Here is a 14,438-nt window from a genome sequence, read left to right as displayed (position 1 = left end):
GTAAAGGATGTGTGAACGTGTGAAACAGGACATTTTAATGAAAATGTAGTCAGTAGATAAAGTCGCTTTAATCTGTCTCACATGGAAATCAGTTTAACCAAACAAGAATCTCACAAAGTAAGAACCAAGTTACAGGGCTTGAGTAAAGTTTGATGTTATTCTCAAGTGTTTTTGTTGCAATTAAATATAATGTGCTACACAAGACGAGTTTGGGTCCTTTGGTATTTATGCACATAAAAACAGCACAGTTATAGTAAGAGCTGTAACTCTGGTTCTAAGAATGTGTCAGGGCTATGGATTTACTTGGGAGGCAACCCATAGCGACGGCCTGTAAAGGGCTGAACATGCATGAAGTAGAACTGTTGTTTAAAATGAGAAAAAAATAAAGCATCGTATTACAGTTAAGTTATTTTTATTATTAAAGATGTCTTGTCTTGAAAAAAAGAAATGTATGTTTCTTTATACAGGTGATGACATCTACCTGAGCAAAGAAACTTAAAAATGCTGGTTCATCAATCATAAAATTTGGGTTGATCCACTACTTCTTTAAGTAGTCAGTTGGTTTAGGCACCTGTATACCTACCTTTACATGTTTCAAAGGCTCTCACAAAGCAGAAAAACATAGAGGGTAGTTTTTATCTGTATTGAGCAACAAATAAATTGTTGAGAAAAAGAGGAGAAATGTTATCTCCTTATAGAATCATGTATTTGTGTCGAAAAACAAAATGTCCAACACTTTATAACCATTTGTCTTTAGAGATTAAACAGTGGCTCCTGGGTACAAATGTTTTTTTCTCTTCGATATTTTATCCATAGTTTCCTGCCTTTGAAACCCACAAGTTTAGTGAGCTGCAAGAGGATACTTTGAATATATTGTGTATGACTCAGGATTTGATGTGTGATATCAATGAACCAGCTGCTCCCCCCTCCAGTTGCTTTTCACAGGATATTAAGACGCTACTTTACCTGATGCGACACCCTCGTAAATCAAGGAGGTTAAAAAAACAAAAAAGCTTTCAATGGCACCTTTATGACTCAAATCTGCCTTAAATAATCTACTGTGCTTTTCCTGTGAGATACCCCGCCTCAAGACTAAACCCAGCGGCACACTTTAATGAAGTCCATATTTTACCACCTGATAGTGTTGAATGCACAGAGCGGCATTTAAAGCTTTTGTAGAGATATAAATGTTCATAAAACCATCATAGATAAACTTATGTAGCCTAATTAAAGTCGCTGGTAAAGGTCAGGAGATTAGCTAAAGCAGGACCTCAGGGATACACGAACAACACTTCAACCTTGACACCCTTGCTTGTCGCGAAAATACATTTCTTCGGCCACCTTTAAAACAATTTAGAGAGGCTCTGGGGTTTCTCCTCTGATACTGACTATTATACGACATGTTATATACCGGTGTTGATCTGTAAAGGCTACAGTACACAACAAAAATATTGCGTAAAACACGATCTGGGTAATCAGCGATGCATTGGCACATGTACGTTGCATTCAAAATACACAACTTTATTTATATAGCCAGTGACATAGCATCTGTTGAAGTCTCAAAGCATCGATTTTATGAAAGATAAAAGGATATAATTCATCGTGTCTATACATTTTACTGGTAAAAATACTAATTACTTACTTACTTATCACTTACAATTAAGATAACTATTAAGACGTTCCAGGGAAAGTTTTTTGTTGGCAAGCATGTCCGTTTAAGTTGAAAGGAAAACATGACGTGAGCACCACATTCGTTTATTTGTGTCGATTATAGCAATAAAAAACGTTATTTCTGCAAAGCGGTGGCTCATTTCAGAAGCTCCCAGTTAATCACAGGCTAAATCATTGTGTCATGTTTGATCAGATTATACACGTCGTACAAAAAACATCCTGATGTTTTAGAGTAAAGGAACAAGGCTCCAATATTTGTTTTACTATTTATCTTTTATAAAGTCATATTTTGAGACTCAGTGAGAAAATACATTCTTAGCTTTTTGAATGAAACACTTGCATACAAACAGATTGCTGATGATTTTCCAGATCGTATATTGACACTATTATACAACTTGTACGTTTTTTGTCCGAATCGGTTTGCCATAAACATGGCGACTCAAAACAGACCATTGCACATGCGTTCCCGGATCGCGCAGATTTCCCAGATCGCGTACTGTCAGATACTGAAACTTAATCCTTTACTCAACCTAAGGAACTACAGAGTCAGTGAAACCACCAGGTAATTGTCATTACTTTGACATCTAGTTAATAATGTCGGGGGTGGCCAACAACTACAGTGAGACTAAAATAGTGTGGGTCTACCTTTTTATGGCAGTGAAGGTGTTTGACCCATCTTGGAACACTAAATATATGTTAACTTCTTCACTGGATTTCTTATCTTTGGCATTCAGTACTGTGTTTTTAATATATTTTAGCGTTAAAGACAGATAAGCTTACGGGACAGTCTGCAGTTTTTATAACTTTATGAATGAAATGATGCCTTGCTGGAAAGTAATATTTCAAGAGTGCAGAACAAGTACATTAATTAGCAGAAAGGTTTTGTTAGAAAGTACTTATTTGCATTTTTCCCCGCAAGAAACTATTTCTCAAAACAAGGACAAATTGTTTTATTTTGCAGAAATTTACAACAAAATAATGACTTGACCCAAAAAAAAAAAACTGTAACGAAGAATAAATAATAGGAACAAAGTCTACTGAAAACTACGTCCAAATAGTTTCTATAAGAAGACGTCCTCGGAGATCTGGGCCACTACATTAAGTAAGGCAACACAAATCAAACACACTTAATGATGTGCCGGGAGTGAAGGAGAGTGATGTGATATTCAACGCTGCGGCGAGAAGAAGAAAATGCCAAAGCAAAGCCGCCTCAACACGTGTTATGTGATAAACAGGATGGCATGAAAATGTCACTTTCTTTGCCGTCAGGCTTTCATTACAGAGAGAAGAAGGGAAGATATGATGAGAGCCGCGTCTCCACTTATAACCAAATATCAGTTGAGTGATTGCAGCATGAGCTTTTTTTTCTTTTCCAGAAGGATCTAATGATGCATTCTCAGGCACAACTGTAGCGAGGGGGACGGATAATGAGTCTTACTCTTAGCGCCGACGTGTGATGCTCAGAATTCCTCGCTGGGTCTCACTCATGGAACGACAGGCAGGCTTTTCATCAGTGCTGCATTTTCTAGAGGAGACAAAAGAGATGAATGAGCGTTGAGCAGCTGAAAAGGACGTGCTTCTGTTTCATATGATCAAGGCTAACATTGTGTGAAGCCGGCGAAGCTTGAAAAACAGGCGGGCAAAATGTCTCGGTCGCCGCAGATCACGTCAACAACAACAACTTTTTTTGATGGGAAAGTGTTGAGCTAAATGTATACAATAATATTTACCAACCACTAATATTATTCTTACTATATCACTTCTTGCGTGGGAAAGGATTTTGGTGCTATTTTGTGTCTATTAAGAAGTGAATTCTAACCTGGACCTTAAGCGATAATAACTCATTCAAATATGTGTTTGGTGGAAACCTTCAAATTAATTTAATAACAAGGAAGGCTTGCGAAAATGCGTCAAAAATATATAATAACAGCTCCACGCTTCAGAGAAAAAGCGGAGAAACGATAGAAAAGTATGTTCTGTATTTCTCTCTCCTTGCAAGTAAAATAATGTTGACTTTAAACTCTGGTGTCAACTCTGAGTCAGTTTCCTAACTTGACACTTATTTCCCTTGACTGTCCCAATTCCTGCTTCGTATTGAAACTTCTAACTGTATTTATTAGTGATGGGCTGATGAAGCTTCATGAAGTAGTGTTGTGTTGTTAAGAGGTCAGTAGGTGGCGCCATCAGTTTAAAAATGATGTTTCATTAGAACAAAGGTAAATAGTGCAGAGACTCTGAAAATAATGACACTGCTTCATGAAGCTTCATCAGACCATCATTACAGATGAAGCTTCATGAAACAGTGTCATGTTGTGACACACGCCATCAGATTAAAAACGATGCACAAAGTCAATAAAAAGACGTCTTCAAAAATATAATAACGTCAGGGCACTAAATATATGTGGCATAAAAATATGTAATTTAAGTAAAAAACAGTTTAATAAAATGAAGTTATTCTATTTATTTTTAAAGAAAAAAATAAGTACAACGTTTGATAAAAGCTTGTGAATTATTTGCGACAACAACAAAGTCATCAAATCACTAGGTACACAACAGAGATTGAAAATAACAATAAATAATTAAACAACAAATGTCAACAACTAAATGATATTTTAAGATAAATAGACATTATTGATGATCTTGTACTTGTGTTTTGAACTTGAAAATCTCCACCTCAGATATTCTGGTCCCCCGACTCTAGACCCCCATGATTTAAGCATATACAGAATATTAATTTTCATAATGTGTGTGTTGAGTTGAGGAACATGAGGAAATGCAGCCATCATGAACCTCCATCACTTTAGGCTCAGTGTTGGATTTGCTGACTCAGCATCCACCCAGGAAGCCCATGACAAATGTTTTCGCTCAAGCATCACCAGCTTCCCCTCATGTTCAACACCATAAAGCATTTTTATTTATATAAGCCGCTCCTCCTATCAGCGCCACAAATTTGTCAACCCTGTTCTATTTGTTTTTCTTATTTCGCTGGAATCTCATCAGTCACTTGCTCACAAACAAAGGAAATTGTGTAAAGAGTTTATGATGAAAAATGTTCCTATGATCACTGAGGAAAATAAGAAATAAAACAATGTATCACACCATCATCCATCATGGTCACTTCAATATATGCATGAGTCTTTTATATGTTGCTTAATAAAAATGTGTTTTTGGGGAGCAAAAACTTGTTCTATTCTGGATGAACCAGTATTTGCATTCACTAATACAATTAGCATGCTAACTCTTAAGCAATAATGTTATATTAATAATCATAATTATTAAAATGTTTTTTGGTTTCACTATTATATAAGTAATCAAGTTAGGACCTAAATATATGTATTTGTATTTTAAATGCATGTTTTTGCATGCGCAAAGATAATTGTTAATACAGTTTAATACATGGGAAACATGTATGTATGTAGTAGAACGCTGTCACTATTTTTTCAACAATGCTCTTCACTGCGTAACTTTGCCTGGACAATCCACTCTGAGAGTCTGAGTGACATGTGACCACCAAACTGTTTTACAGCAGTAGGTCAGACACGGAAGACAAAACGAGAAACTGACACCACAAGAATGTCTGTCTTGTTTTTAAAATACAAATACAAATACACACACACAAAAAAGTACCAATGCACACCATTCTGACACGAGGGGGCGCCAGAAACAACATTCCAAAACTACGCAGAGGGCCTTTAACAGAAATCGCCATGTGCAATAGGTATTAAAAATAAGCCTTTGTTATGTTTTGCTCGTTGCCTTTATTAAATAGGAAGAAGTAACTATTATATACTTAAAGTTTGAGTTCAATTCCCTTTTTAAAAAGAACCCACATATTCCAAAGGAAGACCACCACAGTCAAACACAAAGAAGGTCTGGATAATGCTAATGAACTCGCTGTTCTCCATAGAAAACAACAATCTGTTTCTCGTCGTCTTTTCGTTGTGAAAGATCTCTAACATATAAAAGCACAGACAGAAAGGCAACCCTTAATATATATATATATATATATATATATATAATGTCGGTTGTCTTTCCCGGGAGAAAAGAAGTACTGGACCACCTGACGCCCAAAAATGTTCTACCTGTACTCCAGAGTTATAATAGTTATAACACAGCAATATAAAGGGCAGATACCTCCTCGGATTCCTCAAGGCAAATACAGGGTTATGGTCACAAAGCAGATGTATTTTTTTCCAAAGGTTATCTTTCCTATCTTACTGTGTCCGAGGTAAAGCATCTGTCTTTGTGAGTAGAAATAGGATGGGGGGTGGGGGTCTATTTTAGAGGGTGGTGCTCTAACAGATATAAATGTGTGGGGGACAGTTATGGAGACGTATAAACCCATCTACCCTCACCTTCATACACACCATATTCTGGTTTATGGCATATGTCTACTCCACACACTTATCTGTCTCTTGTGCTGACACACAGGTCTGGGTGTTTGAGACACACCACCACATTAGGGGTGTCAACGTTTGCAATGATTTCTAGGCGAGTAACCGAAGCTTCTCACCGTCATGTAACTGGTTACACAAAGGAAATTTATTATTGACCATATGGCACCTTTCTAATGCAGTTGTGCAGTGTAAACAGTAGACCAGGGGTGACCAACAGCTAGTATCAGTTTGGTACACACTTCTGAAATTACCTAATATATATTTTAATGGATCATAAATGTTACTTCTCTGATACACAAATCACATTCTTGTCGGTGCGCTGACTTCACGGTTCAGTATATACACGGACGTAAGACTAACTTATGATCTACTCAAACGCAAATGATCCATTCAGCAGCTCATCTCTTTCAACCCCCTTCGATAAAGCAACATATTGCAAGTACTTTTCATCTCGTCTCAGTTGTTTTCTTATAAGATCGTGAACTTCCAAACAAGTGTAAACCTGTCCGTCTTCGCCGTATGCTAATAGGCTAAGTTGTTAGCGTCAGGTCATTTAAAAACTGTAATGTGTGCGTGTACAAGGAGGTGGATATATTATTGATTTGGTGATATTGTGACGTGCCGGCAGCTCCTCTCTGATGTTGCTCAGTTTCACTATAAGTGATATTTATTCCAATCGTGACGCCACAGAAGCGCGGACTTGAGCGAACGGAAAATATAGCATTGTTTTCCGTCTCTAAACCCTCGGACCTCCCTAAAGTCCTCGCACCTGCCCGTTATTTGCAATTATTTTATTCATTTTTAGGTAAAAGAAATGAATATCGCATTTATATCTATATCGCAATTCAAGACACAAATATCTTGCAGTTCTACCTGACACACTTACCCTCGAGGAAGTGTCAGGCAGGATCAGGTATAACTGCATAAGATCAGCACTTGTGGAAGTCAAAAGTGTATCCTAAAAATGAACTCGGAAGTGACAAAGATTTAAACACACAAGCGGATTTGCCAGCCTGTCTCCGGAGCAGCAGCTTGATATTCCCCGAGAAGTCAGGTTTGTTTTTATAATCCCATTTTTAATACGACAGCGAAGCATCACTGCTTTGTTATTCCCTGAACAACGTGGAAACTGTGACTTGTTACAGCTCCACAGATTGAGACCTTCGTCCATGACTCGGATGCATTTTCACTTATTAAGTTGAAACCTGACCAGAGAAGAAATGAATGATTAAACTGAAAGAAAATCTCTTAGTGCACTTAGACCTCTTCCGAGCTCGCCTCACTCTCACCGAAGAAGGATGACGTTTCTTTATCATCTCTAGAGGTTCAGAATCGTATTGAATTGCTCAATTTAAGAAACAATTGATCACAGAAAGGTAAAAAAAAATATTTACCACACTTGCAAAAACGCCACGTTCCACTGAAAGAAGTTTCTTTAATCTCAAGTATAAAAAAGCCATATTAATAATACATATTTAACTCCTACTTGTTGGATCTAATTCCCCAAACCGTTATGCACAAAATCATGAATTTAAATGTCCAATCTAAAATACTTAAAAACCATTGAAAGTAGAGAAAGGAGCCATTTGGCTCATATAACTACACATTTTTTTTAACTATAACCCGAAGCATTTCTGAAGTCGGACGGCCTAAACACAGACCAGATTCACCTGCATATTTTTCAAAAGTTATACTGGCTTTTTCCAGAAGAAAAAAATCAAATGTTGGTTTGACAAATGTTTGAGTTGCTGCACGATGACATTAAAAAAGTAGGTAAAAATCTGCTTAATTGACATTATTTTAACCATTTTTGTAATTATCTTTATTTAATTAATTACTGTTTCAGTTCTTTTATTTCTGCTGTTTTATTTTGTGTAGTATTTTGTTAAGCTCTGCTTCCAACTGTAACTCCTCTTAGTGCATTTTTGTTTATTTAAAAAAAAAAGAAGAGGCTTACACCGTTGAAAATGTATACATATTTTCATTAAAGTTTGTTTCAAATAATAATATATTTTTTCAAATTATAATTCATCCATCTTTACTTTACCTTGAGAAATGTAAATATTTGATTCCTAAATATTAAGTGATTTAATGCAATAAAAATGCCATTTTATTAACTTATTTTTTGCATCAATGTTGCAAAATGTCAGTATTTTTCCCAATGCTTCACTTAAATGTTATAAAGGTAAGGTAAAGGTGTTATACAAAGTTAATCAATGTAATGATTTGTGTCATACACTACTATTTAGTTTTGACTATTATTTCCTGTAGTTCACATTGAATGTCCGAAAATGGAACGTGCCTGCTATTTACAATGTGTATAACACTAGCATTAAGTTGTGTAACTGCTTATCAATGCTCAATAAAAATCTTTTGAATTTGATGAGTTCACTGAGAGGGAGTGAGAAAACGGGAGAGCAGTGTTTGATTGCCCTCAGTCAGAATTGATTGAATATTAAGTAAGAAAGCGATTTTATTTTCGCTGGTAGGTGGGTTGTTTAGCATTTCCTTAGTGTGGGTTAAATCAATATCAGATTAAGTATAATGACTGCATTTTATGTTTTAAGGTCATTCTACAGTTCTTTTCTATTATTATTACACAGCTTAAAAGTAATTTTGCCTATAACTGCCTTAAATTATCTTGTTGAAAAAAGGGGACACAAGCTCTCAAAACCCATTAATATAAAAAAAATACATTTAGATTAGTAATACATATAAGAAAACATCATTAAAGTGACAAAGGTTATAGTATCAGCACAATATGTGACAGTTACAGCGTCAGCGCTTTAGAAAAAACAGCATTAAAGTTGACTGAATGAACCTCTGGAACGAGGCTCCTAATTAGATTTGTATTAGCTCAGATCCTTCTGGAGGAAAGAGATAAGAAAAATTGGACAACCAGGCTCCATCACTCCAACTGTTCCCTGAGGGGGTAAAACAACCTCTGCTGCTGGTAGACGCCGAGCTCGGAGCCAGCATTCTCAAACCATCCTAAACTGAGGGTGAAAACATCGTCTGAGGGGGGAAAACATTCTGATGGAAAAAGTATTTCATACTTGGGATTTCATTTTCAGCCACACATGTAGTACACGTAGTGTTTATTACTTTTCATTAGTGATGGGTTGATTAAGCTTCATGAAGCAGTGTCATGTTGTTTAGAGGTCAGTAGGTGGCACAATCAGTGATGTTTCATTAGAACAGTAGTTCAATCAAAGGAAAATAGTGCAGAGACGCCATCTAGTGGACACTGACATTGACACTGTTTCATGAAGCTTCATCAGACCATCAATAGTTTTTGCCAGGTATGTTACGATACAAATGTTGTTGTTTCTTTACTTTTTGGTTCTTTTAAATTCAAATTAAGTACATTTAAAACCCATATTTTCAACATCACTTACAACACCTGAGAAATAATTGTACTTTTTTTTTTGTTTATGTATTGTCCATCTCGAACCTTTTTGATTCGTGTTTTTTGTAAAGCAATTTAAGGAACCTTAGAAAGCACTATATGAAATGTTTGTTTTATTATTATTATTAAATACTGCTCTATGTGTTATATGCCTTTATTTTAAGAAAAAAAAAATCACTGCAGGGCGCTACCATAAAAAAAAGAAAAGATTCTATATATTATTCTGGAAGCCAGGGAGGTCTTTCCCCTTGACCTTGAGTGATATGACCATAAGGGACCATATGACCATAATAACCATACCTTAAACAGATTTATTTTCGGGCCACTGGGTCACATTGACCCAAAGATAACACAAGAGATACCTTAAACAGATTTGTTTTAAGGCCACTAGGTCACTTTGACCCAAAGATAAACACAAGTGATACCTTAAAAAGATTTGTTTTCAGGCCACTGGGTCCCTTTGACCCAAAGGTAACACAAGGGAACCTTAAACAGATTTATTTTCAGGCCACCGGGTCACCTTGACCTAGAGATAACACAAGGAATACCTTAAACAGATTTGTTTTTTGGCCATTGGGTTGCTTTGACTGAGAGATAACACAAGGGATACCTTAAACAGATTTATTTACGGGCCACTGGGTCACCTTGACTCAGAGATAACACAAGGGATACCTTAAACAGATTTGTCTTCAGGCCACCCGGTCACTTTGACCCAAAGGTAACACAAGGGATACCTTAAACAGATTTGTCTTCAGGCCACCCGGTCACTTTGACCCAAAGGTAACACAAGGGATACCTTAAACAGGTTTGTTTTCTGGTCCCTGGGTCTCCTTGACCCAGAGATAACGCAAGGGATACCTTAAACAGATTTGAATACTTGGTGAATTGTGATCCATTTATTTCCAGAACAAGGCTGTTACTTTGTTACTCTCTGTTTCTCTCCAGCGTGGGCGGTGCTGAGCTGAATTGATGCCTCAAAAACAAAAACCCCAAAAGATTGAGGGTTAGCGTTAGCACACAAAAAATCATTATATTGGAGTCCATCAACTCAGCAATCCCGAGATGAAAGAGGAAAATCTGAGCGCAACAGACAAAAGGACATAATAAGCCAATTATGCAGCTCCCTGGCATTGTGGGTCCATCTGTTTCACTGGGTCCAGTTAGCGAACAAATACAGGAAGAGATGTTTCCCCCGAACAATGTTACAGAAAACTGTAAGAGCGACAAACAATGACATGAAACTTCCTGCAAACAGTGGAAGATCCTGTAAGTTCTACTAACAAGAGCTTCACGTCAAAGTACTCTTGTCGTGGCAGCCCGAGAATTATCCTCCGGCCTCCGGTTGAGATCTCACCTGTCTCGACGATGAGCGAGCACCTGAAGCAGCATCATCTCTTAACTCGGAGACGGTGAAGGATGCGTTTTGCTTAAATCAATGGCAGCGTTTTAGCCGAGCTAATCCCCCGCGGAAGAGCGCCGCGTTTCACGGAAGTTTGACGAATCATCCCGGGACGCTCTCGTCGTTTATACTAACAGAGACGAATGACAAAACATGATTTCACTTTTTTACGAAAAACAAATAGGCAATACCGGAAAATTTACAGAAGGAAACATTTATTATCCTAACTGGAAAGTTTCTGGACAGTGGACAAAAAATCAACTGTACCTGGAACAGTTTTCAGAGTGAAAGGCACTTTGCTGATTAAAACTACCAAATGATCCCAAAAGTGATAACAAACTAGTGTGTCACGAAATGGACTCGTTTAGAATTAAATTAAATTAATTAAAGTGTTAGTTCACCCTCACTTTGACCAAGGGGTTGTTTTTTTTTAAGAGCCATTCCCTTATGGAGTTATAGGCAAAATTGTATCTCCATGCTAAGGTAGCTAACTTTTCTTTTTACAAAAAGACACTTAAAAACATCCATATACCCCCATAGTGCTCGTCTGTAACATCTTCGTATTGAAGCTTTGACAAGAGAAACCATGTCTATATTTTAAGTTGTTGCTCAGTGTCAAGATTTACACTGATAACAATCTAAAAACAATCTAAAAATCCTTTTTTTTTCACAAATAATTTCTAATTTCGAGGGTTAAAACAAGATGGATGTTACAGATTAGCAGTATTTGTATTCAGTATTAAGTATTTAGATGTTTTTAAGTGTGTCTTTTTGGACGATTATGAAAATAAGTTAGCACCGGACGCTACGTTAGCATCAACGTACATGTTTGACTCCTTAAACTAACAGGTTATTATGAAAATAATCTCAGATTTTGTCGACATGAGGGTGATTAGAAAATGAGTGAAATTTGAATTTTGGGTGATCCGTCACATGTTTTTGAGTTAAACAAAGCCAAATATTGTGATTCTTAATTAAGTCTGTACTTTTACCAGTTTTTTTTTACTGCCTAAAGTTCCCTCTACTTGTACAAATTGAAAATGTTCCCATAAATTGGACTGGGGACATTTTGGATATGCTATCAACGGAGGTTATACCAAAAAAGAAATGAAACTTCAAACTTTTAAATGACTTAAATAATGAGATTTCAGGACATTTTCACGCTGGAATGGATCTAATCAAACTGCCATATAAGTTGGATGCTTACAAAAACAAGAATACAAGAAACTGAGAATGGTATTTCAGGGCGAGAAGCAAATATTTTGACACTTCTATTTAATGAATGATTTGGAAGAAACCAGGCCAACCAAAAATGTAATAGAGAACGACTGCCCCTGCTGTGTTTTCCTAAAAGAAATCAAACACCTGAAGGAAGTGGATTTGTATTGTTGATAAAACATCAACATTTCACTTCCTGTAGTTCCGGAATAAATACACTGAAGGAAATAATACTCCACATCTGTGTTTTGGTTGATCTAGATTTTTTTCTTTTTCCCATCTTTCAGGGAGGGGGGGGATCCAAACTTCAAAGCAGCAGAAATGTCTTCCCTTGGGTTGTGGGGAGAACAAAACACCTCCAGCTGAGCTCAGCACTCAAAACGAACGACAAGCGGAATCACAATGAAGCCGCGAGAGTCAACCATCGAGCTTTATATCAGATCAGGACTGAGAAGATGAATCAACCTGGAGTTTTTTTCTCTAGATAAAAAACTGTCAAATAATGGATATATATAGAAATGTTATATACATTTATAAGGATAAATAAATTAATCATACAGGTTGTTTAAGATGAAATGTTATTCCTGTTGTTGTTATTATTATAATTCAATGGTTCAAAAATGCATAAAATAACTTTTTCTCTATTTTTAACCATTAAACCTACAATTTGCCTCAGCAGGAACCAATCCTGCCACCTGCGTATAAGCCTGTCAGTTCCAGCATGGTGCTTCAGATTGTACACCTACACTAGTAAAATCTCCATTGCACTTTTATTTATTTGTATTCCTGATCTACCCTGTGAAAGTCTTTTTGTTTCTCACATCATTTTTACAGAGTTTGTTTGTGAAGATGTTTTCTATTCTTTCCCCAGCACGCTTGTCATTACTACTTTGCTACTTTGTCATTGTTTTTTCAATGATTTTATTTAACTATAGTTTTGAATTCATTTTTTATCAGTTTATCTGCTTTTGTTTTTGTTTGCAACCCTCTTTCTTATTTGTCTTATAGTTGTTAAATTGTTGATACTTCATCTTGTGTTGTGTTTTTGTGGCATTATTTTGTCGCCTTTTTTCTACTTGTTTTGACTTTTCTTCTTTTCAGTTTTTTTAACCACACACACACACAGTTATTTTTCACAGTTTTTTTTTTTTAATTGTGTAAATTTGAACAACCCACTGAATTTGCTTTTACAAAATTCAAAATGTATCTAGATTATATAAATGTATATTGTATAAAGCAAAATTAAATTGACATGAAAATGTAGTTTAAAGTAGGGCTATAGCAATACGCTAATCTCACAATATGACATATTTTGATACACTAACTTTGCTAACAATTTTAGGGAACATCTTGTGATTGTTCCAATTTCCTTCGGTTGAATTAACATAAGGCAAAAGAATATGTCCAAACATCAGCTTTAAAATCTTCTGCAGTCAACTGTATCCTCTCATCCTCAGTCATCACTGGGGTTTTTCAAGGTTTAATTGTACCTTAAGCTGTGGTAATGACCGCTGCCATCTAGGGGCCGGAAGTGTAATTGAACTAAAATTAGCAAACACTGTGAATATTTGCAGGTTAATTGTGATTAAAATAATAGTATTTCTATTATATACACACTTTAATATTATTATTATTTTTCTTGATGTAAAACATGTATTCAGTACTGTTGAATATCAATACAGTAACTTGAAATAATGCGTCGATATATACCGGTGTATACATTTGTCTCACACTGCTCGTTCAAAGTAAAGACAAAACTCTATATGATGTGAACACTGGCTATAGTTTACCTGTGAGTTGTGTTTTTTTTTACTTTTTCCAGCAGTCGTAGAGTCAGTGTGTTACTCATCCAGACAGGACGCTTGAGGCGAAGACAAACTAGACATGGCTATATTTACAGAAAGATATATGTTTCAGAGGTTTTTTCGACTATTTTGGACTCAAACAACTTTGACAATAGAAGGACATTGAAGTAGTGAAACACACTAGCTAGATAGTAAAAGTATGTTGGTCATATCTAATTGAATTGTTATTATTATACGCTGATTAGTGTTTGTCTGTAATTATAATCTTTAAGTAAACAGAATGTGTGCTCGTCTTTTGGTGATTGTTGAGTTTGTTTGTTTTATTTTACACAACTAATGGTTCAAACCCCATTACTAAAGTAAATAGATCCCCTACGTAACCCTGTAAAGGCTCACCTGTGAAGTAAAAACCATTTCAGGTAACTATATTTTGAAGGTCATCAAAAGTCTGTAAAGCAGTCATGAGAGAAACAATGGCTACTTTGAAGAAACTAGAAAATAAGACACACTGTCAGTTACCTCACACTAGGACTGTGTAT

At 36.1% G+C, this 14,438-nt stretch overlaps 1 protein-coding gene across 3 annotated transcripts in view; it reads right to left on the bottom strand.

Moving 5' to 3' along the window:
* gulp1a (GULP PTB domain containing engulfment adaptor 1a) overlaps window positions 1-14,438 on the bottom strand; it is a 90,888-nt gene that overhangs the window by 43,966 nt on the left and 32,484 nt on the right. For all 3 annotated transcript variants that reach the window (XM_087803527.1, XM_087803524.1, XM_087803528.1), the window contains exon 2: window positions 3,110-3,196. The gene's annotated coding sequence lies outside the window, so the exon portion shown is untranslated. The remainder of the gene's footprint in view (window positions 1-3,109; window positions 3,197-14,438) is intronic.

Source organism: Callionymus lyra, chromosome 12 (assembly GCF_982586985.1).
Source record: "Callionymus lyra chromosome 12, fCalLyr1.hap1.1, whole genome shotgun sequence".
NCBI lineage: Eukaryota > Metazoa > Chordata > Actinopteri > Syngnathiformes > Callionymidae > Callionymus > Callionymus lyra.
Note: the sequence above shows the minus strand (reverse complement) of the source record. Positions and strands in the feature narration are given on the sequence as shown.